Source organism: Triturus cristatus, chromosome 7 (assembly GCF_964204655.1).
Source record: "Triturus cristatus chromosome 7, aTriCri1.1, whole genome shotgun sequence".
Taxonomy (NCBI): domain Eukaryota; kingdom Metazoa; phylum Chordata; class Amphibia; order Caudata; family Salamandridae; genus Triturus; species Triturus cristatus.
In genome coordinates this window covers 1,291,172,855-1,291,195,314 of record NC_140590.1, presented here as the reverse complement: position 1 = coordinate 1,291,195,314, position 22,460 = coordinate 1,291,172,855, and the positions used below count along the sequence as shown (strand labels likewise).

The 22,460-nt window shown below is 45.7% G+C and overlaps 1 protein-coding gene across 3 annotated transcripts in view; it reads left to right on the top strand.

Annotated features, from left to right (window-relative positions):
* LOC146811915 (sulfotransferase 1C4-like) overlaps window positions 1-22,460 on the top strand; it is a 763,876-nt gene that overhangs the window by 645,514 nt on the left and 95,902 nt on the right. The window lies entirely within an intron of this gene.

Sequence of the window (22,460 nt, the reverse complement as noted above, 5' to 3'; positions counted from 1 at the left end):
CACAGCTAGCTGCAATCATCTACGTCCGCTGCGCGTTCGCCCTGACAATACTTTTAACCTCGATGCCCCGGAAGTGAGGGGGAGAGGGGGAGGAGTCAAGCCCAAGGTCCACCCTCCGTGCGATCGGCACTTGCCGCGATGGACCGGGGTACAGGGCAGCTCCAAGGCACAACAGGTCAGTGTATTGCGCCACAATACTAAATCACAATTTCCACAGTAAAAAGCAATGTTTCTAAAAGCAGTTTAAAACTTGAAAGGTAGACCTTGGTTCAGAGCCGTGCCTTTTGCTTAAATGGTGTAAATTCGTTCAGTAGTTCCTGAGAAAATCACATATGTATCTGGGCGCAGCCTAACCACACATCTCATCATGAGATCTGATTGGCTGTCAGCACTTCATCTAAGAAGTGTTGGCAGCCATCTTGGGACCGATATACATGATAGCACCTCATTAAAAAGCATTACAGTTAATAGAAGGTTTTAAGACTTTAGTTACATTATAAATCATTTGTTGATGGTACCATACTCATTTTAGGAATCGTGGTATGTTCTAAGGTGATTTTACCATGTGAAAAAGCCTTCTGCTGGGATATCATGAATCATGTTTGAGAGAAAACTATTTTCTCATGCTTTTCCCACAGAGGTTTGGAAGGCGATCTATAAGCTAAACTGAGAGCATATTTTCTGTAAATTCACATTATCTTTCTCAGTCATGTGAGAATGAAGTCTGACATTCTCAGTAAAACATGTACATCCAACAAGGGCAGAGACTGTCAGTTGATACCTTTGTGTTCTACTGCAGCTTCCCAGAGTGTTCCAAAGAACAACTAGAGCGCTAACAGTCCTACTTATGATAACTGTATTGCACACCTGAAGCCATCTTGATTGGAATAAAGTGGTAACTCTTAAAACATTTAATTTAAAAAGGAACAAAATGAGGGGGTTCATTTTGCCATAGAAAGTATGATTAGTGCTGCAGAAAGAAAAATTAGGGCACATTTTGAGTAACTTCTCAAATCATCTTCTATTTCATTAAACAATTCTAACATGCAGACTGAAACATGCACTTTCAATACCAGCAGCAGACTTCCCTGGTGAGCAGTAGCTTTACTACAGTGATCTAATGAGCAACTAGAGTGCTAAAATTCTGAATTTATGGCAAATGTGTGACACATCTGAATGCCTTCTTGATGGAATCAAAGTAAAAAACTGAAAGTATTCCTACTGAGGAGACTGTAGTAAATGAGGAAATTAGGAAACTTCATAACAAATAAGTCTCCCAAGATGGCCACCAGAGACAAAAGAGCCCAAATGTAGCACAAATATCACCCAGATGTAGCCCAAGTATAGCCCAATGACAGAATGTCCCAGAGTGTTCTAAAGAACAACTAGAGTGCTAACAGTCTTACTTATGACAAACGTATGGCACACCTGAAGCCATCTTAATTGTAATAAAGTGGTTACACTTAAAACATTTAATTTGCAAAGGAACAAAATGAGGGGGTCATTTTGCGATATAAATTATGATTAGTGCTGAAGAAAGAAAAATTAGGTCACTTTTTGAGTGACTTCTCAAATCCTCTTCTATTTCATTAAAGAATTCTGACATGCAGACTGAAACATGCCCTTTGAATACCAGGAGCAGACTTGCCTGCTTTACTACAGTGATCTCATGAGCAACTAGAGTGCTACCATTCAGAATTTATGGCAAATGTGTGACACATCTGAATGCCTTCTTGATGGAACCACAGTAAACAAGCATTGAAAATACAATAGGTCTCGCCCTCGTTTAAGTTAAAGCAATTCTGTTTGTAATTAGGTGGCTTTTTAGCTTTGCTTGTATTAGTGTTTTTCAAACTTTCATATACATAACATGCATATGTATTCATATATGTATATGTATGCATGCATTTATATTTGTATTCATATAGATATGCAGATTATATATATGTTTATATATGTATGTATATATATATATATATATATATATATATATATATATATACATATATATATTCACTGAAAAAACCATAGGTTTCAGGCCTGATATAGTTAGGAATTAGCATTTAAAAAACCTTAGAAATTCACTGAAAAAACCATAGGTTTTAGGGGTGTTATAGTTAGCTGGACATTTCACTCGTTCAAAACCATTCAAATTCCTCCGATATAGTTAGTTGTACTAACTACATCTCGCACGCCCGCAATCCACTGCTGATGATGTCACATATTACATCATTCATGACATGGTCAGTGACATCACTGATTACATCTCACATGACATGTGAATGTGGTTTGGTTCGTTATTTAAATATGTATTATATATATAGCAATTTGCATTGAAGAATGAGTGGATATATACATATAAATATCTGGATGGAGGATTTAGTAACAGTGTGATTGACTGTTTACTTGACTTATTTATAGTGTCTCACTAAATATATTGGATAGGGACTAAACTGTGTGAATATCTGCATCACTTTGTCAGTTGTTGTGTAAACTGCTGCACCAGTTGGTTAGTAGCTACGTGAAAGTCTATATTAGTTATTGATTAGTTAACTGAGTATTTGTATGGGAGAGTGAATGTGTGTGTGGTTCGGTGGGGGGTGTGTGACAGCCCAAAGATGTGTGAATAGTTGATTCCGTAGGTATATGAAGTTAAAACTACATGTTATAACAGTTGTTTGGGTGAGTGACTATCTTTATGGGTTTGGTGATGAGAAAATATATGTCTCAATGGTACATATCCAACAAACTAGAAATATAAAAGCCAGTGTTAGTGTCAGTTGTTGTATATTAATAAGTATACATAAGACTCAGTGATTGTATGAGTGACTGTATGGATAACTGTATACTTGTAATAGTGATTTTATAACACACTAAGTATGAGTTACTATCTATATGAACAGATGAAGTGGTGTTTGCATAAGTGTGTAGCTAAGTAAAAGTAAGTATGATCCATTGTTTGCATAAGTGAGTAGGATGACTTCATAAGTGATTAGGATGTGTGCTGGTGTGTAATGTCGATATAGGTGTATAAGTATATTTGATAGTGTTCTATTGATCATGGACAGCATGTATGAGTGAATCTATAGGTAAGTGATTAGATGTGTGTATAGATCTAGGAATCCCTGAGTGGGTGTTTAGAAACTTGTATTGGTGTGTCAATGGTTTCAAATATGGCACTCTGTATTTTACAGTGAGTGATGAAAGGTTATACTAGTGTATGATGAGGTGTATCTGATTGTCACGTGGATGATGTCATCAGTGATGCCATTTGAGATGTCATCAGTAATGTCACTGACCATGTCATGAATTATGTAATATGTGACATCATCATCAGTGGATTGTGGGCGCGCAAGATGTAGTTAGTACAACTAACTATATCGGAGGAATTTCAATGGTTTTGTACGAGTGAAATGGCAGCTAACATGCTGCTCCCCATTTGGAAAAGCAATCTGCTTTGCTACATTAAAGCGAGAGCAGGTTTCCCTGCTCTCGCTTCAATGAAGCAAAGCAGTTTGCAATGACAGGGCGGGAGCCACGAGGCTCCCGCCCTGTCATTGCAAACTACAGTGTCCCGGGGGTGGGCACCCTGGGACACTGCAGAAGCCGGCCCTGGGTGGTCGCGGTCCCCAGGGTCTATACAAGGCTCCAGGAGGGGGGCCGTGTGGCCCCCTCCCACATTTTAAAGTTGCCACCAGGGGGGCACTCCCCGGGGCTGGGGGGGCCTGAGAGCCCCCCACACCAAATATTTTCAATCCCGGGGGGTGGCAGTCCCCGGGGCTGGGGGGCCTGAGAGCCCCCCACCCATTTTAAAGAAGCCTCAGGGGTGGCGGTCCCCGTGGCTGCGGGGGGCCGTGAGCCCCCCGCCTATATCATGTTAGAGCCCCGGGGGTGGCGGTCCCTGGAGTAGTGTGGGGGGATTGGAACCCCCCACACTATTTTTTCATTATGCCCCTGGGATTTGGCTCCCCGGGGGCAAATTAGCATATTTAGCACGGGAGCCCGCACTGAATTTTGTTTTCTATTGGCAGGATGCGCGCATCCAGCGCGCATTCTCCCGTTTAAAAAAAAAAAATATTTTTTTTTGGGCCTTGGGGGTCCTTGTGGGACCCCCTGAGCAGGCCTAGGGGGTCAAGGTGTTTCTACCCTGCCCTCTTTTCTCATTTTGCGACGGTTTTTTGGGGGGTTTCTTGTGCCTCAGTTCTACCGAGGCACAAGATGGCTGCCAACGCTTCCTGATTCAGAGTGTTGGCAGCCAATTGAAATTCAGCTTGTGATCGGGAGGGTGCGCTCAAGGTGCGCGGATCCTCCGAGGCCATAGATATATATGTACTTTTAAGTGTCCTTTTCTCTGGAACTACTGAACGGATTTACACCATTTAAGCAAAAGGCACGAGTCTGAACTAAGGACTACCTCTTTGCCAAATTTGGTGTAATTCCGTTCAGCAGTTCAGGCTGTAGCTGCGGCTAAAGGTCCTAAGGGAAATTGCATGGGGCAAACGTGTTTTGGGACCCCCTTTTTTCTCTGCCCCCGCTTGACGAATCACCGTGAAACTTTCAGGATAGGAGTGGACCGGAGCTGGCCACATGTTTTGAAAATTTCGTGAAGATTCGTCAATCAGTACCAAAGTTATTCCAAATAGAACGTTGCAGATTTCCTATGGAAAATAGGTCCTAACTATATCTACATACTGGCGATTGCCAGTAGGTAATATAAATGCATATGCATATATATGCATATATATACATATATATATGTGCAAATGTGTGCGGGTAGAGAGAGGTAGAGGTGTAGAGGTAGAGAGGTTGAGGTAGAGAGGTAGAGAGTAGTAGAGAGAGAGGTAGAGAGTAGAGAGTGAGTAGTAGAGAGTTGTAGAGAGAGTAGCAGAGAGTGAGTAGTAGAGAGTAGTAGAGTGAGTAGTAGAGAGTGAGTAGTAGAGAGTGAGTAGTAGAGAGTGAGTAGTAGAGAGTATTAGAGAGTGAGTATTAGAGAGTAGTAGAGAGTGAGTAGTAGAGTGAGTAGTAGAGAGTAGTATAGAGTGAGTAGTAGATAGTAGTAGAGAGTGAGTAGTAGAGAGTGAGTAGCAGTGAGAGAGTAGCAGAGAGAGTAGTAGAGAGTAGTAGAGATAGAGAGTAGTAGAGAGTGAGTAGTAAACAGTAGTAAAGTGTGACTAGTAGAGAGTGAGTAGTAGAGTCAGTAGTAGAGTGAGTAGTAGTCAGTAGTAGAGTGAGTAGTAGAGAGTGAGTAGTAGTCAGTCAGTCAGTCAATTATCTTTATTCGATTATTGAAAATCATAAAAGAACGAGCAAGAAAATACATAACAACATTTCATCAGATCATTAAATTTGCATACAATTAACAGAAAAGAGAAACAATTAAATTTGTACATTTAAAACATGCATAAATATTTTAAAAAGAATAAAAAGAAGGGTATGTTATAAAAGAGAGGAAGTTCATTTTTCACAGATAAAGTGCCTGTGCCTTAATTTGGACTTATTCAAACGTGCTCCTGCCACTAGAAAACTAGCGACAGCGAAGGCTACTTTTATATTAGGAAGAAGTTGCAAGAAAAGCAGAGCTGGTTTTACCTGAATAAAGCCCTGAGAACGTAAAATAGGGAGCAAGTACCTTTTTCTAATCTCAGTGTAATGACCACAGAACATAATAAAATGCATCGTATCCTGAACCGAAAAACAATCGCAATCACAGGGTTCAGCGTCATCAGGTCTGGCCCAAGTTCCAAAGTTACCCAAGATAAAGTGGATTAAATCGAAACGAAATCTCGTTAAGAGAAAACGATGGTAAGGGTTTGTTACCCACACAAGGTATGGTTCCATTCCAGGAACAGAGGTGAGCAAAAAGTGTTTCCTTACCATGGTTTTTTTTAACTCTTGTGCTTCCCTTTCCAGAGCGTATAGATTTAACAGGGTATTTTTAACTGATTTTAAGTCTTCGGAAGTTATTTCATCCGGAGATGAAAAGAGCTCCGGTCGGCCTGCTAAGGACAGCTGAGTTCTCACATATCCTACCCATGGGATTTTAAGTGCTCTGTCCAGGGCTAAACAATCTTTTAAAATGATGTGATTTAATGTAAGCTCCTGGTTAAGCCAGATTTTTAACCAGCCAATCACTGGTGCTAATTTCAAGGTATCAGCTATATAGCCCAATCCTGCCTCTGTATGTAATGCAAATATCGGGGTTGATTGTGGGACAGAAAGAAGAGATCTTAAAAATTTATTTTCTACATTCTGTATTTTAATGGGGTTAGTATATCCCCAAATAATGGAGCCATACTGGGCGACTGACATGCATTTTGCTTTATAAACTTTAATTATGCTTTCCATAGGACGGGCGCCCAGTTTTTTGGCAAAACCCAGCAGTCCTGCGGTTGCTCTAGCGACAGCATTACTTTTAACCAGAAGCTGAGGGCCCCAGGAGCCCTTTTCATCAAAAGTCACACCTAAATATGGGAAAGAAGGAACTCTCTTTACCTCCTTCCCTGTGCAGTAAAATGTTAGCATCTTTTTTTTTCTGCCTGCGTGTCCAGAGATCATTACATGTGATTTATCTGTATTAATTTTCATGTCCAAAGATGCCATAAAAGCTCCAAAGGATAAAAGGAGTTTATTCAATGCAACTCCAGAGCGTGCAAGAAGAACAGCGTCATCCGCGTACAGGAGGACAGGTATCTTTGTCTCCCCTGCTCGCGGAATATCACTGTGTGATGTTTGCATTACTGTCTCAAGGTCATTGATGTATAGAGTAAATAATAGGGGGGCGAGTATACACCCTTGTCTAACCCCCCTCTCAGACTTAAAGAGACAGGTGCATCTTCCTTCCCTAGTGACTCTAACAGAAGTCATCAGATCCTTATGTAGCTCAGCTAAGTAATCAACTAAGGGTGGGTCAAGGCCCATGGCCAACAGGATCCCCCACAGCCTCGACCTATTAACTAGGTCAAAAGCTGAGGAGAGGTCCATAAAGGCCATGTACAGTGAACCACCCCTAGCGACCACATATTTGTTTATAATAAGCTCTAGGTTTAGGCATTGATCTAAAGTTCCTCTTTTGGCTCTAAAGCCATATTGTGCATTAGATAAAATACCCTTGCTATCTAACATCGTGGACAATCTGCCTAACAGGACTGTCCCCAAGATTTTGACACTTGAATCAATAAGAGAGATGGGCCTGTAACAGGCCGGATCTGTCCTCTGGCCCTTTTTGAAGATTGGCACAATGGTCGAAGTTGCCCAACTAGAGGGGAAAATAAGTAGTAGAGAGTAGTAGCGAGTGAGTAGTAGATAGTAGTAGAGTAGTAGAGAGTGAGTAGTAGAGAGAGAGAGTAGTAGAGAGTGAGTAGTAGAGTAGTAGAGAGTAGTAGAGTGAGTAGTAGAGAGTAGTAGGGAGTGAATAGTAGAGAGTAGTAGAAAGTGAGTAGTAGAGAGTGAGTAGTAGAGAGTGAGTAGTAGAGAGTTAGTAGTAGGGAGAGAGTAGTAGAGAGTGAGTAGTAGAGTAGTAGAGAGTAGTCAGTCAGTGTCAGTCAGTGTCAGTGTCAGTCAGTGTCAGTCAATCAGTGTCAGTCAGTCAGTTTCAGTCAATCAGTGTCAGTGTCAGTCAATCAGTGTCAGTCACTGTCAATCAGTCAGTGTCAGTCAGTCAGTGTCAGCTAGAGCAGCTCTGCTGACCTGGTTTTTAGGCCCTAGAGCAGCTCTGCTGACCTGGTTCTCTCCCTCTAAAGCAGCTCTGCTGACCTGGTTTCTGTGGCTCTACAGCAGGTGTGCTAACCTGGTTCTCTGGCTCTAGAGAAGCTCTGCTGACCTGGTTCTCTGGCTCTAAAGCAGCTCTGCTGATCTGGTTCTCTGGCTCTAAAGCAGCTCTGCTGACCTGGTTCTCTCCCTCTAAAGCAGCTCTGCTGACCTGGTTTCTCTGGCTCTACAGCAGGTCTGCTGACCTGGTTCTCTGACTCTACAACAGCTCTGCTGACCTCATTCTCTGGCTCTAAAGCAGCTCTGCTGACCTTGTTCTCTGGCTCTAAAGCAGCTCTGCTGACCTGGTTTCTCTGGATCTACAACAGCTCTGCTGACCTGGTTCTCTGGCTGTAGAGCAGCTCTGCTGACCTAGTTCTTAGGCTGTAGAGCAACTCTGCTGACCTAGTTCTCTGGCTCTACAACAGCTCTGCTGACCTGGTTCTCTGGCTCTAAAGCAGCTCTCCTGACCCGGTTCTATGGCTCTAAAGCAGTTCTGCTGACATGGTTCTCTGGCTCTAGAGCAGCTCTACTGACCTGGTCCCTTGGCTCTAAAGCAGCTGTGCTGACCTAGTTCTCTCCCTCTAAAGCAGCTCTGCTGACCTGGTTCTCTCATTCTAAAGCAGCTCTACTGACCTGGTTTCTCTGGCTCTACTGCAGCTCTGCTGACCTGGTTCTCTGGCTCTAGAGCAGCTCTGCTGACCCGGTTCTTAGGCTCTAGAGCAGCTCTGCTGACCTGGTTCTCTGGCTCTAAAGCAGCTCTGCTGACTTGGTTCTCTGGCTCTAAAGCAGCTCTGCTGACCTGGTTCTCTGGCTCTAAAGCAGCTCTGCTGACCTGGTTCTCTGGCTCTAAATCAGCTCTGCTGACCTGATTCTATGGCTCTAAAGCAGCTCTGCTGACCTGGTTCTCTGGCTCTAAAGCAGCTCTGCTGACCTGGTTCTCTCCCTCTAAAGAGCTCTGCTGACCTGGTTCTCTGGCTCTAAAGCAGTTCTGCTGAACTGGTTCTATGGCTGTAAAGCAGCTCTGCTGATCTGGTTCTCTGGCTCTAAAGCAGCTCTGCTGACCTGGTTCTCTCCCTCTAAAGCAGCTCTGCTGACCTGGTTTCTCTGGCTCTACAGCAGGTCTGCTGACCTGGTTCTCTGACTCTACAACAGCTCTGCTGACCTCATTCTCTGGCTCTAAAGCAGCTCTGCTGACCTTGTTCTCTGGCTCTAAAGCAGCTCTGCTGACCTGGTTTCTCTGGATCTACAACAGCTCTGCTGACCTGGTTCTCTGGCTGTAGAGCAGCTCTGCTGACCTAGTTCTTAGGCTGTAGAGCAGCTCTGCTGACCTAGTTCTCTGGCTCTACAACAGCTCTGCTGACCTGGTTCTCTGGCTCTAAAGCAGCTCTCCTGACCCGGTTCTATGGCTCTAAAGCAGTTCTGCTGACATGGTTCTCTGGCTCTAGAGCAGCTCTACTGACCTGGTCCCTTGGCTCTAAAGCAGCTGTGCTGACCTAGTTCTCTCCCTCTAAAGCAGCTCTGCTGACCTGGTTCTCTCATTCTAAAGCAGCTCTACTGACCTGGTTTCTCTGGCTCTACAGCAGCTCTGCTGACCTGGTTCTCTGGCTCTAGAGCAGCTCTGCTGACCCGGTTCTTAGGCTCTAGAGCAGCTCTGCTGACCTGGTTCTCTGGCTCTAAAGCAGCTCTGCTGACTTGGTTCTCTGGCTCTAAAGCAGCTCTGCTGACCTGGTTCTCTGGCTCTAAAGCAGCTCTGCTGACCTGGTTCTCTGGCTCTAAATCAGCTCTGCTGACCTGATTCTATGGCTCTAAAGCAGCTCTGCTGACCTGGTTCTCTGGCTCTAAAGCAGCTCTGCTGACCTGGTTCTCTCCCTCTAAAGAGCTCTGCTGACCTGGTTCTCTGGCTCTAAAGCAGTTCTGCTGAACTGGTTCTATGGCTGTAAAGCAGCTCTGCTGATCTGGTTCTCTGGCTCTAAAGCAGCTCTGCTGACCTGGTTCTCTCCCTCTAAAGCAGCTCTGCTGACCTGGTTTCTCTGGCTCTACAGCAGGTCTGCTGACCTGGTTCTCTGACTCTACAACAGCTCTGCTGACCTCATTCTCTGGCTCTAAAGCAGCTCTGCTGACCTTGTTCTCTGGCTCTAAAGCAGCTCTGCTGACCTGGTTTCTCTGGATCTACAACAGCTCTGCTGACCTGGTTCTCTGGCTGTAGAGCAGCTCTGCTGACCTAGTTCTTAGGCTGTAGAGCAGCTCTGCTGACCTAGTTCTCTGGCTCTACAACAGCTCTGCTGACCTGGTTCTCTGGCTCTAAAGCAGCTCTCCTGACCCGGTTCTATGGCTCTAAAGCAGTTCTGCTGACATGGTTCTCTGGCTCTAGAGCAGCTCTACTGACCTGGTCCCTTGGCTCTAAAGCAGCTGTGCTGACCTAGTTCTCTCCCTCTAAAGCAGCTCTGCTGACCTGGTTCTCTCATTCTAAAGCAGCTCTACTGACCTGGTTTCTCTGGCTCTACAGCAGCTCTGCTGACCTGGTTCTCTGGCTCTAGAGCAGCTCTGCTGACCCGGTTCTTAGGCTCTAGAGCAGCTCTGCTGACCTGGTTCTCTGGCTCTAAAGCAGCTCTGCTGACTTGGTTCTCTGGCTCTAAAGCAGCTCTGCTGACCTGGTTCTCTGGCTCTAAAGCAGCTCTGCTGACCTGGTTCTCTGGCTCTAAATCAGCTCTGCTGACCTGATTCTATGGCTCTAAAGCAGCTCTGCTGACCTGGTTCTCTGGCTCTAAAGCAGCTCTGCTGACCTGGTTCTCTCCCTCTAAAGAGCTCTGCTGACCTGGTTCTCTGGCTCTAAAGCAGTTCTGCTGAACTGGTTCTATGGCTGTAAAGCAGCTCTGCTGACCTGGCTGTCTCCCTCTAAAGAACTCTGCTGACCTAGTTCTTTGGCTCTACAGCAGGTCTGCTGACCTGGTTCTCTGGCTCTACAACAGCTCTGCTGACCTGGTTCTCTGGCTCTAAAGCAGCTCTGCTGACCCGGTTCTATGGCTCTAAAGCAGTCCTGCTGACATGGTTCTCTGCCTCTAGAGCAGCTCTGCTGACCTGGTTCTCTCCCTCTAGAGCAGCTCTGCTGACCTGGGTCTCTCCCTCTAAAGCAGCTCTACTGACCTGGTTTCTCTGGCTCTTCAGCAGCTCTGTTGACCTGGTTCTCTGGCTCTAGAGCAGCTCTGCTGACCTGGTTCTTAGGCTCTAGAGCAGCTCTGATGATCTGGTTCTCTGGCACTAAAGCAGCTCTGCTGACCTGGTTCTATGGCTCTAAAGCAGCTCTGCTGATTTGGTTCTCTGGCTCTAGAGCAGCTCTGCTGACCTGGTTCTCTAGCTCTAAAGCAGCTCTGCTGACCTTGTTCTCTGGCTCTAAAGCAGCTCTGCTGCCCTGTTTCTCTCCCTCTAATGCAGCTCTGTTGACCTGGTTCTCTGGCTCTACAGCAGCTCTGCTGACCTGGTTCTCTGGCTCTAGAGCAACTCTGCTGACCTAGTTCTTAGACTCTAGAGCAGCTCTGCTGACCTGGTTCTCTGGTTCTACAACGGCTCTGCTGACCTGGTTCTCTGGCTCTAAAGCCACTCTGCTGACCCGGTTCTATGGCTCTAAAGCCATTCTGCTGACCTGGTTCTCTGGCTCTAGAGCAGCTCTGCTGACCTGGTCCCTTGGCTCTAAAGCAGCTCTGCTGACCTGGTTCTCTCCCTCTAAAGCAGCTCTGCTGACCTGGTTCTCTCGCTCTAAAGCAGCTCTACTGACCTGGTTTCTCTGGCTCTACAGCAGCTCTGCTGACTTGGTTCTGTGGCTCCAGAGCAGCTCTGCTGACCTGGTTCTATGGCTTTAAAGCAGCTCTGCTGACCTGGTTCTCTGGCTCTAGAGCAGCTCTGCTGACCTGGTTCTCTGGCTCTAAAGCAGCTCTGCTGACCTGGTTCTATGGCTTTAAAGCAGCTCTGCTGACCTGGTTCTCTGGCTCTAGAGCAGCTTTGCTGACCTGGTTCTCTGGCTCTAAAGCACCTCTGCTGACTTGGTTCTCTGGCTCTAAAGCAGCTCTGCTGACCTGGTTCTCTGGTTCTAAAGCAGCTCTGCTGACCTGGTTCTCTGGCTTTAAATCAGCTCTGCTGACCTGATTCTATGGCTCTAAAGCAGCTCTGCTGACCTGGTTCTCTGGCTCTAAAGCAGCTCTTCTGACCTGGTTCTCTCCCTCTAAAGAGCTCTGCTGACCTGGTTCTCTGGCTCTAAAGCTGTTCTGCTGACCTGGTTCTATGGCTCTAAAGCAGCTCTGCTGACCTGGTTCTCTCCCGCTAAAGAACTCTGCTGACCTAGTTCTTTGGCTCTACAGCAGGTCTGCTTACCTGGTTCTCTGGCTCTACAACATCACTGCTGACCTGGTTCTCTGGCTCTAAAGCAGCTCTGCTGACCCAGTACTATGGCTCTAAAGCAGTCCTGCTGACATGGTTCTCTGTCTCTAGAGCAGCTCTGCTGACCTGGTTCTCTCCCTCTAGAGCAGCTCTGCTGACCTGGTTCTCTGGCTCTAAAGCAGCTCTGCTGACCTGGTTCTATGGCTCTAAAGCACCTCTGCTGACTTGGTTCTCTGGCTCTAGAGCAGCTCTCCTGACCTGGTTCTCTGGCTCTAAAGCAGCTCTGCTGACCTTCTTCTCTGGCTCTAAAGCAGCTCTGCTGACCTGTTTCTCTCCCTCTAATGCAGCTCTGCTGACCTGGTTTCTCTGACTCTACAGCAGCTCTGCTGACCTGGTTCTCTGGCTCTACAACGGCTCTGCTGACCTGGTTCTCTGGCTCTAAAGCAGCCCTTCTGACCCGGTTCTATGGCTCTAAAGCCGTTCTGCTGACCTGGTTCTCTGGGTCTAGAGCAGCTCTGCTGACCTGGTCCCTTGGCTCTAAAGCAGCTCTGCTGACCTGGTTCTCTCCCTCTGAAGCAGCTCTGCTGACCTGGTTCTCTCGCTCTAAAGCAGCTCTACTGACCTGGTTTCTCTGGCTCTACAGCAGCTCTGCTGACTTGGTTCTGTGGCTCTAAAGCAGCTCTGCTGACCTGGTTCTCTGGCTCTAAAGCAGCTCTGCTGACCTGGTTCTATGACTTTAAAGCAGCTCTGCTGACCTGGTTCTCTGGCTCTAGAGCAGCTCTGCTGACCTGGTTCTCTGGCTCTAAAGCAGCTCTGCTGACTTGGTTCTCTCCCTCTAAATCAGCTCTACGGGCCTGGTTGTCTGCCTTTAGAGCAGCTCTGCTGACCTTGTTCTATGGCTCTAAAGCAGCTCTGCTGACCTGGTTCTCTGGCTCTAAAGCAGCTCTGCTGACCTGGTTCTCTCCCTCTAAAGCAGCTCTGTTGACCTGGTTTCTCTGGCTCTTGAGCAGCTCTGCTGACCTGGTTCTCTGGCTCTAAAGCACCTCTGCTGACCTGGTTCTCTCCCTCTAAAGCAGCTCTACTGACCTGGTTCTCTGCCTCTAGAGCAGCTCTGCTGACCTGGTTCTCTGGCTCTAAAGCAGCTCTGCTGACCTGGTTCTATGGCTTTAAAGCAGCTCTGCTGACCTGGTTCTCAGGCTCTAGAGCAGCTCTGCTGACCTGGTTCTCTGGCTCTAAAGCAGCTCTGCTGACTTGGTTCTCTCCCTCTAAATCAGCTCTACTGACCTGGTTCTCTGCCTTTAGAGCAGCTCTGCTGACCTGGTTCTATGGCTCTAAAGCAGCTCTGCTGACCTGGTTCTCTGGCTCTAAAGCAGCTCTGCTGACCTGGTTCTCTCCCTCTAAAGCAGCTCTGCTGACCTGGTTTCTCTGGCTCTTGAGCAGCTCTGCTGACCTGGTTCTCTGGCTCTAAAGCAGCTCTGCTGACCTGGTTCTATGGCTCTAAAGCACCTCTGCTGACTTGGTTCTCTGGCTCTAGAGCAGCTCTCCTGACCTGGTTCTCTGGCTCTAAAGCAGCTCTGCTGACCTTCTTCTCTGGCTCTAAAGCAGCTCTGCTGACCTGTTTCTCTCCCTCTAATGCAGCTCTGCTGACCTGGTTTCTCTGACTCTACAGCAGCTCTGCTGACCTGGTTCTCTGGCTCTAGAGCAACTCTGCTGACCTAGTTCTTAGACTCTAGAGCAGCTCTGCTGACCTGGTTCTCTGGTTCTACAACGGCTCTGCTGACCTGGTTCTCTGGCTCTAAAGCAGCCCTGCTGACCCGGTTCTATGGCTCTAAAGCCGTTCTGCTGACCTGGTTCTATGGGTCTAGAGCAGCTCTGCTGACCTGGTCCCTTGGCTCTAAAGCAGCTCTGCTGACCTGGTTATCTCCCTCTGAAGCAGCTCTGCTGACCTGGTTCTCTCCCTCTAAAGCAGCTCTGTTGACCTGGTTTCTCTGGCTCTTGAGCAGCTCTGCTGACCTGGTTCTCTGGCTCTAAAGCACCTCTGCTGACCTGGTTCTCTCCCTCTAAAGCAGCTCTACTGACCTGGTTCTCTGCCTCTAGAGCAGCTCTGCTGACCTGGTTCTCTGGCTCTAAAGCAGCTCTGCTGAACTGGTTCTATGGCTTTAAAGCAGCTCTGCTGACCTGGTTCTCAGGCTCTAGAGCAGCTCTGCTGACCTGGTTCTCTGGCTCTAAAGCAGCTCTGCTGACTTGGTTCTCTCCCTCTAAATCAGCTCTACTGACCTGGTTCTCTGGCTCTAGAGCAGCTCTGCTGACCTGGTTCTATGGCTCTAAAGCAGCTCTGCTGACCTGGTTCTCTGGCTCTAAAGCAGCTCTGCTGACCTGGTTCTCTCCCTCTAAAGCAGCTCTGCTGACCTGGTTTCTCTGGCTCTTGAGCAGCTCTGCTGACCTGGTTCTCTGGCTCTAAAGCAGCTCTGCTGACCTTGTTCTCTCCCTCTAAAGCAGCTCTGCTGACCTGTTTCTCTGGCTCTAAAGCAGCTCTGCTGACCTGGTTCTCTGGCTCTAGAGCAGCTCTGCTGACCTGGTTCTCTGGCTCTAAAGCTGCTCTGCTGACCTGGTTCTCTCCCTCTAAAGCAGCTCTGCTGATCTGGTTTCTCTGGCTCTACATCAGCTCTGCTGACCTGGTTCTCGGAATCTAGAGCAGCTCTGCTGGCCTGGGTCTCTGGCTCTAGAGCAGCTCTGCTGACCTGGGTCTCTGGTTCTAGAACAGCTCTGCTGACCTGGTTCTTAGGCTCTAGAGCAGCCCTGCTGATGTGGTTCTCTGGCTCTAAAGCAGCTCTGCTGACCTGGTTCTATGGCTTTAAAGCAGCTCTGCTGACCTGATTCTCTGGCTCTAGAGCAGCTCTGCTGACCTGGTTCTCTGGCTCTAAAGCAGCTCTGCTGACTTGGTTCTCTCCCTCTAAATCAGCTCTACTGGCCTGGTTCTCTGCCTTTAGAGCTGCTCTGCTGACCTGGTTATATGGCTCTAAAGCAACTCTGCTGACCTGGTTCTCTGGCTCTAAAGCAGCTCTGCTGACCTGGTTCTCTCCCTCTAAAGCAGCTCTGCTGACCTGGTTCTCTGCCTCTAGAGCAGCTCTGCTGACCTGGTTCTATGGCACTAAAGCAGCTCTGCTGACCTGGTTCTCTGGCTCTAGAGCAGCTCTGCTGACCTGGTTCTCTGGCTCTAAAGCAGCTCTGCTGACCTGGTTCTCTCCCTCTAAAGACCTCTGCTGACCTGGTTCTCTGGCTCTAAAGCAGTTCTGCTGACCTGGTTCTCTGCCTCTAGAGCAGCTCTGCGGACCTGATTCTATGGCTCTAAAGCAGCTCTGCTGACCTGGTTCTCTGGCTCTAGAGCAGCTCTGCTGACCTGGTTCTCTGGCTCTAAAGCTGCTCTGCTGACCTGGTTCTCTCCCTCTAAAGCAGCTCTGCTGATCTGGTTTCTCTGGCTCTACATCAGCTCTGCTGACCTGGTTCTCGGACTCTAGAGCAGCTCTGCTGGCCTGGGTCTCTGGCTCTAGAGCAGCTCTGCTGACCTGGGTCTCTGGTTCTAGAACAGCTCTGCTGACCTGGTTCTTAGGCTCTAGAGCAGCCCTGCTGATGTGGTTCTCTGGCTCTAAAGCAGCTCTGCTGACCTGGTTCTATGGCTTTAAAGCAGCTCTGCTGACCTGATTCTCTGGCTCTAGAGCAGCTCTGCTGACCTGGTTCTCTGGCTCTAAAGCAGCTCTGCTGACTTGGTTCTCTCCCTCTAAATCAGCTCTACTGGCCTGGTTCTCTGCCTTTAGAGCTGCTCTGATGACCTGGTTATATGGCTCTAAAGCAGCTCTGCTGACCTGGTTCTCTGGCTCTAAAGCAGCTCTGCTGACCTGGTTCTCTCCCTCTAAAGCAGCTCTGCTGACCTGGTTCTCTGCCTCTAGAGCAGCTCTGCTGACCTGGTTCTATGGCACTAAAGCAGCTCTGCTGACCTGGTTCTCTGGCTCTAAAGCAGCTCTGCTGACCTGGTTCTCTGGCTCTAGAGCAGCTCTGCTGACCTGGTTCTCTGGCTCTAAAGCAGCTCTGCTGACCTGGTTCTCTCCCTCTAAAGACCTCTGCTGACCTGGTTCTCTGGCTCTAAAGCAGTTCTGCTGACCTGGTTCTCTGCCTCTAGAGCAGCTCTGCTGACCTGATTCTATGGCTCTAAAGCAGCTCTGCTGACCCGGTTCTCTGGCTCTAGAGCAGCTCTGCTGACCTGGTTCTCTGGCTCTAAAACAGTTCTGCTGACCTGGTTCTCTCCCTCTAAAGCAGCTCTGCTGACCTGGTTTCTCTGGCTCTGCATCAGCTCTGCTGACCTGGTTCTCGGCCTCTAGAGCTGCTCTGCTGACCTGGGTCTCTGGCTCTAGAGCAGCTCTGCTGACCTGGGTCTCTGGTTCTAGAGCAGCTCTGCTGACCTGCTTCTTAGGCTCTAAAGCAGCTCTGTTGACCCGGTTCTCTGGCTCTACAACGCTCTGCTGACCTGGTTTCTCTGGCTCTATAGCAGCTCTGCTGACCTGGTTCTCTGCACTCACGATGCATGCACCCGACTTCGCGAAAATGTATTTAAAAATAATATAAGTTTATTATAAGTACAAATGAATATCTTAGATAATCTCTTGCCCTAATATGTATATGAAAGACACATACATATCATTTTAAAACATAAATAATTTTTGCGGGAGACGCGCACCCAGCGCACCCAAGCACGTATAAGACGTCACGCGGAACCCGCAACCGCACAAGCATCTCGTACCGTAATGCGCATGTGTCGCGAATGCGTGGGAGCAGGATTCACCGACTGGTCGCATACCAATCGCGCACATCACGTAATATTAAATGTATATGATGTAACTGAAAAACACGCAGCCATCGCACACCGTAAGCGGATCCATCACAACTTTTTTTAAATGGTAGCTAGAATGCGCGCACCCACCGTGATGTGTATGCTTTAAGTGCGCGACAGAAAATAATATAAATATATTAAAATAAAAAATAAAAACAAGAAAATGAATCAATATTTCAGTTTGAATGTAAAAATTTTTTTTTTTTGCAATTTTCTGAAAAATATATAATTTTATTTAATTAATAAAATATTTATAAATAAACAGTTAAAAAACTAGAAAATCAGTACAAGAAAATAGGTATAACTACTATCACACTTAAAAATTAGCATTTAAAAAACCTTTGAAATTCACTGAAAAAAAACATAGGTTTCAGAGACGTTATAGTTAGAAATTAGCATTTAAAAAAGCTTTGAAATTCACTGAAAAAAACATAGGTTTCAGAGACGTTATAGTTAGAAATTAGCATTTAAAAAACTTTAGAAATTCACAGAAAAAAACATAGGTTTCAGGGGTGTTATATTTAGCTGGCCATTTCACTTGTACAAAACCATAGAAATTCCTCCGTTATAGTTAATTCTGCTAACTATAACTCACGCGCCCGCAATGCACTGCTGATGATGTCACATATTGCATCATTCATGAGATGGTCAGTGACATCATTGATGACTTCACTGATGACATCTCAAATGACATCACTGATGACATCATCCACGTGACAATCTGATACACCTCATCATACACTAGTATAACCTTTCATCACTCACTGTAAAATACAGAGTACCATATTTGAAACCATTGACACCTATACCAGTTACTACATACCCACTCACTGATTCCTAAGTCTACACACACAACTACCCATTCAACAACAGAATCATTTATGCATGCAGTAACTAAGTAATAGAACACTATCAAATGCACTTATACACATATATAGACATTGACATATCAGCAGTCATCTTAGTCGGTTATGCAGTCATCCTACTCACTCATGAAAAAAATAATCACACTTACATTTACTCACTTACACAATTATCCAACAACACCTCATTTATTCAAACACATAGTAACTCATAGTTAATATGTTAAAAAAATCACCATTACAATTATACACTCATTCATATAGTTACTCTCACAATCACTGACTCTTACAAATACTTATTTATATACACCAACTCTCACATACAATGCCTTTTATTTTTTTACTTTGTTGAAGATGTACAACTAAAACATATATTCGCTCACCAACGCACAAATAAATGCACTCGGTCACCCAAACAACTGTTTCCACATGCACTCTTAAACCTATACACCTAGTCAATCAACCATTCACACATCTATGCATAGAGTTACACACACCCCATCCAACCACACACAAACTCAGTGTCCCATACAAATACTCACCCAACTAACCAATAACTAATATACACACTCATGTAGTTAGTGACCAACTGATGCATCATGTTATACAACAACAGAGACAGTACTGTACACATTCACATAGTTTAGTTACTAATCCATGTATTAAGTGAGACACTTTTAATTACTCACTTAAACAGACAGTCAGACAGCTACTAAATCCTCCATCCAGACTGTTATATAACCACTCAATCTTCAATACAGATTGGTATATACATAATACATATTTAAATTTCTAACTAAACCACATTCACTGGATGATGTCATCAGTGATGTCATTTGAGATGTCATCAGTGATGTCACCGACCATGTCATGAATGATGCAATATGTGACATCATCAGCAGTGCATTGCGGGCACGCGAGTTATAGCTAGCAGAACTAACTATAACGGAGCAATTTCTATGATTTTGTACGAGTGAAATGGCCACCTAACTATAACACCCCTGAAACCTATGTTTTTTTCTGTGAATATATATATATATGTCAAACCTACTGGCAGTAGGTAGCTATAGTTAGGACCATGTTTGCATAGGATTTTTTTTTTGACATGCCTATACCTTTGGCACCGTTTGATGAATCTTCACAAAATTGTCTAAATAGTGTGACAGTGAGTCTTGTGCATGTGTGCATGGAAAGTTTAAGGGTTATCTGTAAAGGGGTGCAAAAGAAGTGCGTTTTCCCATGTTAATTCCCATAGGAGCTTTGAGCACGACTACAGTCCGAACCACTGGATGGAATTACACTAAATTTTGTAGGAAGGTAAGTTTTGGTTTTCAGATCACATTTTAAACTATCCAGTCTAAATCTGTTCAGTATTGGTTGAGAAATTAAAGGAAATCCAAATGTGCTTATCTGTTTTTGTGGCTGATTTGCCATGATTTTGCAAATATTCGTGATTGCCCGTGCCAAGGGGAATGTCGTCATAAGCTGCCACAACCTGAGAAGAGAGTTGTGACCATTTTACCTCATCTCAACAGTTCCCTGGGATGATTTAAAATGGCAGAAAGTGGCATAAGTGCTCAGGTGCATGTGCCTAGACCCCAGGATAGGAATACAGGGGTGTTTGGGGAAACCCTTAAAAGTAACATATGTCGAATAAAAGTTTTTTTCCCCACTCATGATATTCGTGAATTCGCTGTGACTATCAGCACTGCACCCTGTGAAGCTTTGTGATGAATTTGTATCACTATAAAATTCAAAAATATATGTTTATACACCCACCCTGAGTCTCACTTAGACACTTACACATCCACTTACAGACCCACTCTGAGACTCGCCCATCCACTAAAAAACTCACTCACTCCTCTACTCACAAACCCACTCAGACACTCATGCACCTACTCACGGACCCACTCAGACACTCAGATCATAGATTGATTCAGACATGTGTACAGTCACTCACCACTCAGATGCTTATGCACCCACCCACAGACCCACTCAAAGATTCATACACTGACTCATGCACTCACTCAGACTCATGCACCCACTCAGAGACCCACTCAGACACACTTGCACCCACTCACAGTCTCACTCAGACACTGATGCAACCATTCAAAGACCCACTTATGCACTTAATCATAGACTAACTCATATTCTCATTCACTCACTCACACACTCATTGAGACACTCATGCACCCACTCATAGACCAATAAAGACAATTATACACCCAGTTATGGATCCACTCAGACACTCACACACTAGGTCACAGACCTATTCTGAGACTCATCAGTCCACTCACACACCCACTGAGAAACCTACTCACACACTGACAGAGCCACTCACAGACCCAGTCATACACTCACACACCCACTCACAGGTTCACTCAGATACTTATGTACCCACTCAAAGACTCATTTAGAGACTTATACTCCTACTCACACACCCACTCAGAATCTCACATACCCACTCAAAGACCCATTCTCTCATGCACCCACTCACACATTCACTCAGGGACTCCTATTCCTACCCCAGACCCTCACACACTCACTCAGAGACCCAGTAAGATATTGATGCATTGACTCACAGATCCATTCAGACACTCATATATTCACTGAGAGGCCCACTCATATTCTCATGCACTCACTCAGAGACCCATACAACCCTCACATACTCACTCACAGACCCATTGATATTCTGATGCAGTCACTCACAGAGCCACTTAGATGCTCAGACATCCACTTAGAGACCCACTGAGAGACTCATGCATTCACAAACAAACCCGGTCAGAAACTCAGACACCCACTCACAGTCCTACTGTGACACTGATGCATCACTCACTGGCCCACTCAGAGACTCACAAACCCAGTCACACACCCATTCAGGGCTGCATGTGCCCACTCATAGACCCACTCACAGTCATGCACCCACTTACAGATCCACTCAGAGAGTCATGTACAAACTTACAGACCCACTCAGACACTCATGCGCCCACTCACAAACGCCATTCAGACACTCATGCTTGCACTCACAGACCCACTCAGAGACTGATGCACCTACTCATAGACCCACTCAGACACTTATGCACACAATCATAGACCCACAGACCCACTCATGCATCGAGTCACAGATCACTCTCTAACACTCATACACGCTGTCATAGACACATTCAAAGACTCATATGTGTTTTTAGATAGTGATATATGTGGCGTGATGGTTAAAATCAATTTTTTAGTTGTACATTTTTAATGTGCTGATGGCTATTGAATGTCTGCTTTTCTTTTGTGTATTCACCATGTAATTGCGAATATCGCAACATTGTCATAAATATTACAAACAATAGTTTTAAAAAGATATTTATAAAGAAAATCAACAGCGTTTGGGCACTACAGTGACTCTGAGAGGAGCCTTTGTGTTAATTGTGTATATATGACAACTACACATAAGAATGGATGCAGAATTTCAGGTTACTGAGAAACACCCTGTTGCCTTTATCTGTGAAGTATACTCCATAACTTCTATAGATTCCATGCTTGTCAAAATGCAGGTTGTTGTTGTAGACAGAAACCATGTTATGGTCTGTGATGAATGCAGAAACAGTTTTATTAACACATTTCCAGATTTCTCAAGCTGTGGACAGAATTGATTTGGCGATTTCCATTGCTGTCTGGCATATGTTGGAGTACAGCAAGACAGTGGGAGGGAATAGATTCATCAATTGTGGAAAGGTATTTTATTAGGATTTCCAGTCCTACCCCAGTCAGTGTGCCTTGGTCATTGCCACTACTGTGCAAAATCATGAGGTCAGAGGGTTGGATATCCACAATGCTTTTAATCAAAGGTAGCAATTGATGGCAATTCAAGCCTCTCTGGCCAATACAAGTAATGGCCCCATAAGGCAAACCCAAGCCCCTGTCAATCCCACTCTTTCTAGCAGCCTCTAGCCCAAAAGACATAGCTGTGGCCCACAATCAACAATCTAACCATTTCAAAGTGAAGCACAGTAGCAGTCATGAGAAGGCTGGAGGTGAATGAGGTAGTTTGAAATTGAAAGGCAGTTAAACTACAAGTGTGCTCTTCGTTTTAAAAAGAAAACGTATTTGATTTGATTCTGTGAATATGGAGGTGAATAAAATTAGATAGTATCTTGAAAGTTAAGTACCAAGAACTGTGGTTGGCTGTGCTAAAATAAAAAAGTGTAATGCAGACTTGGATATGCTATTTATTGTGTACAGTAAATCTCTCAGAGTGTGAAGTTCATTAAAAACTCAGTTGACTGACACGGAGCAGGGTTTACTGGTGCAACGGCACCCACTCATACCTCTAATGTAAGTTTATCATGCAGATCACCTTGACAGGCAGCAGGTCTCCTCCCCACATGTTCCAAAACTCATCCCTGAGGGCAGAGCGGCATCTACCTGAGCATGCTCTGGCCTAGAGGACTCTAGCTGCCTGAGACCACATTCTGACTTGTAGGCATGCTTTGCAGCTACATCTCCTCCGCATGTGTGACTATCAGTTTCCAGCCGACACCATTCCTCCACATGACTCAAATTCATTCAGAGAACGCCTGTTCCGCTCGGGGCATGCACTTTCC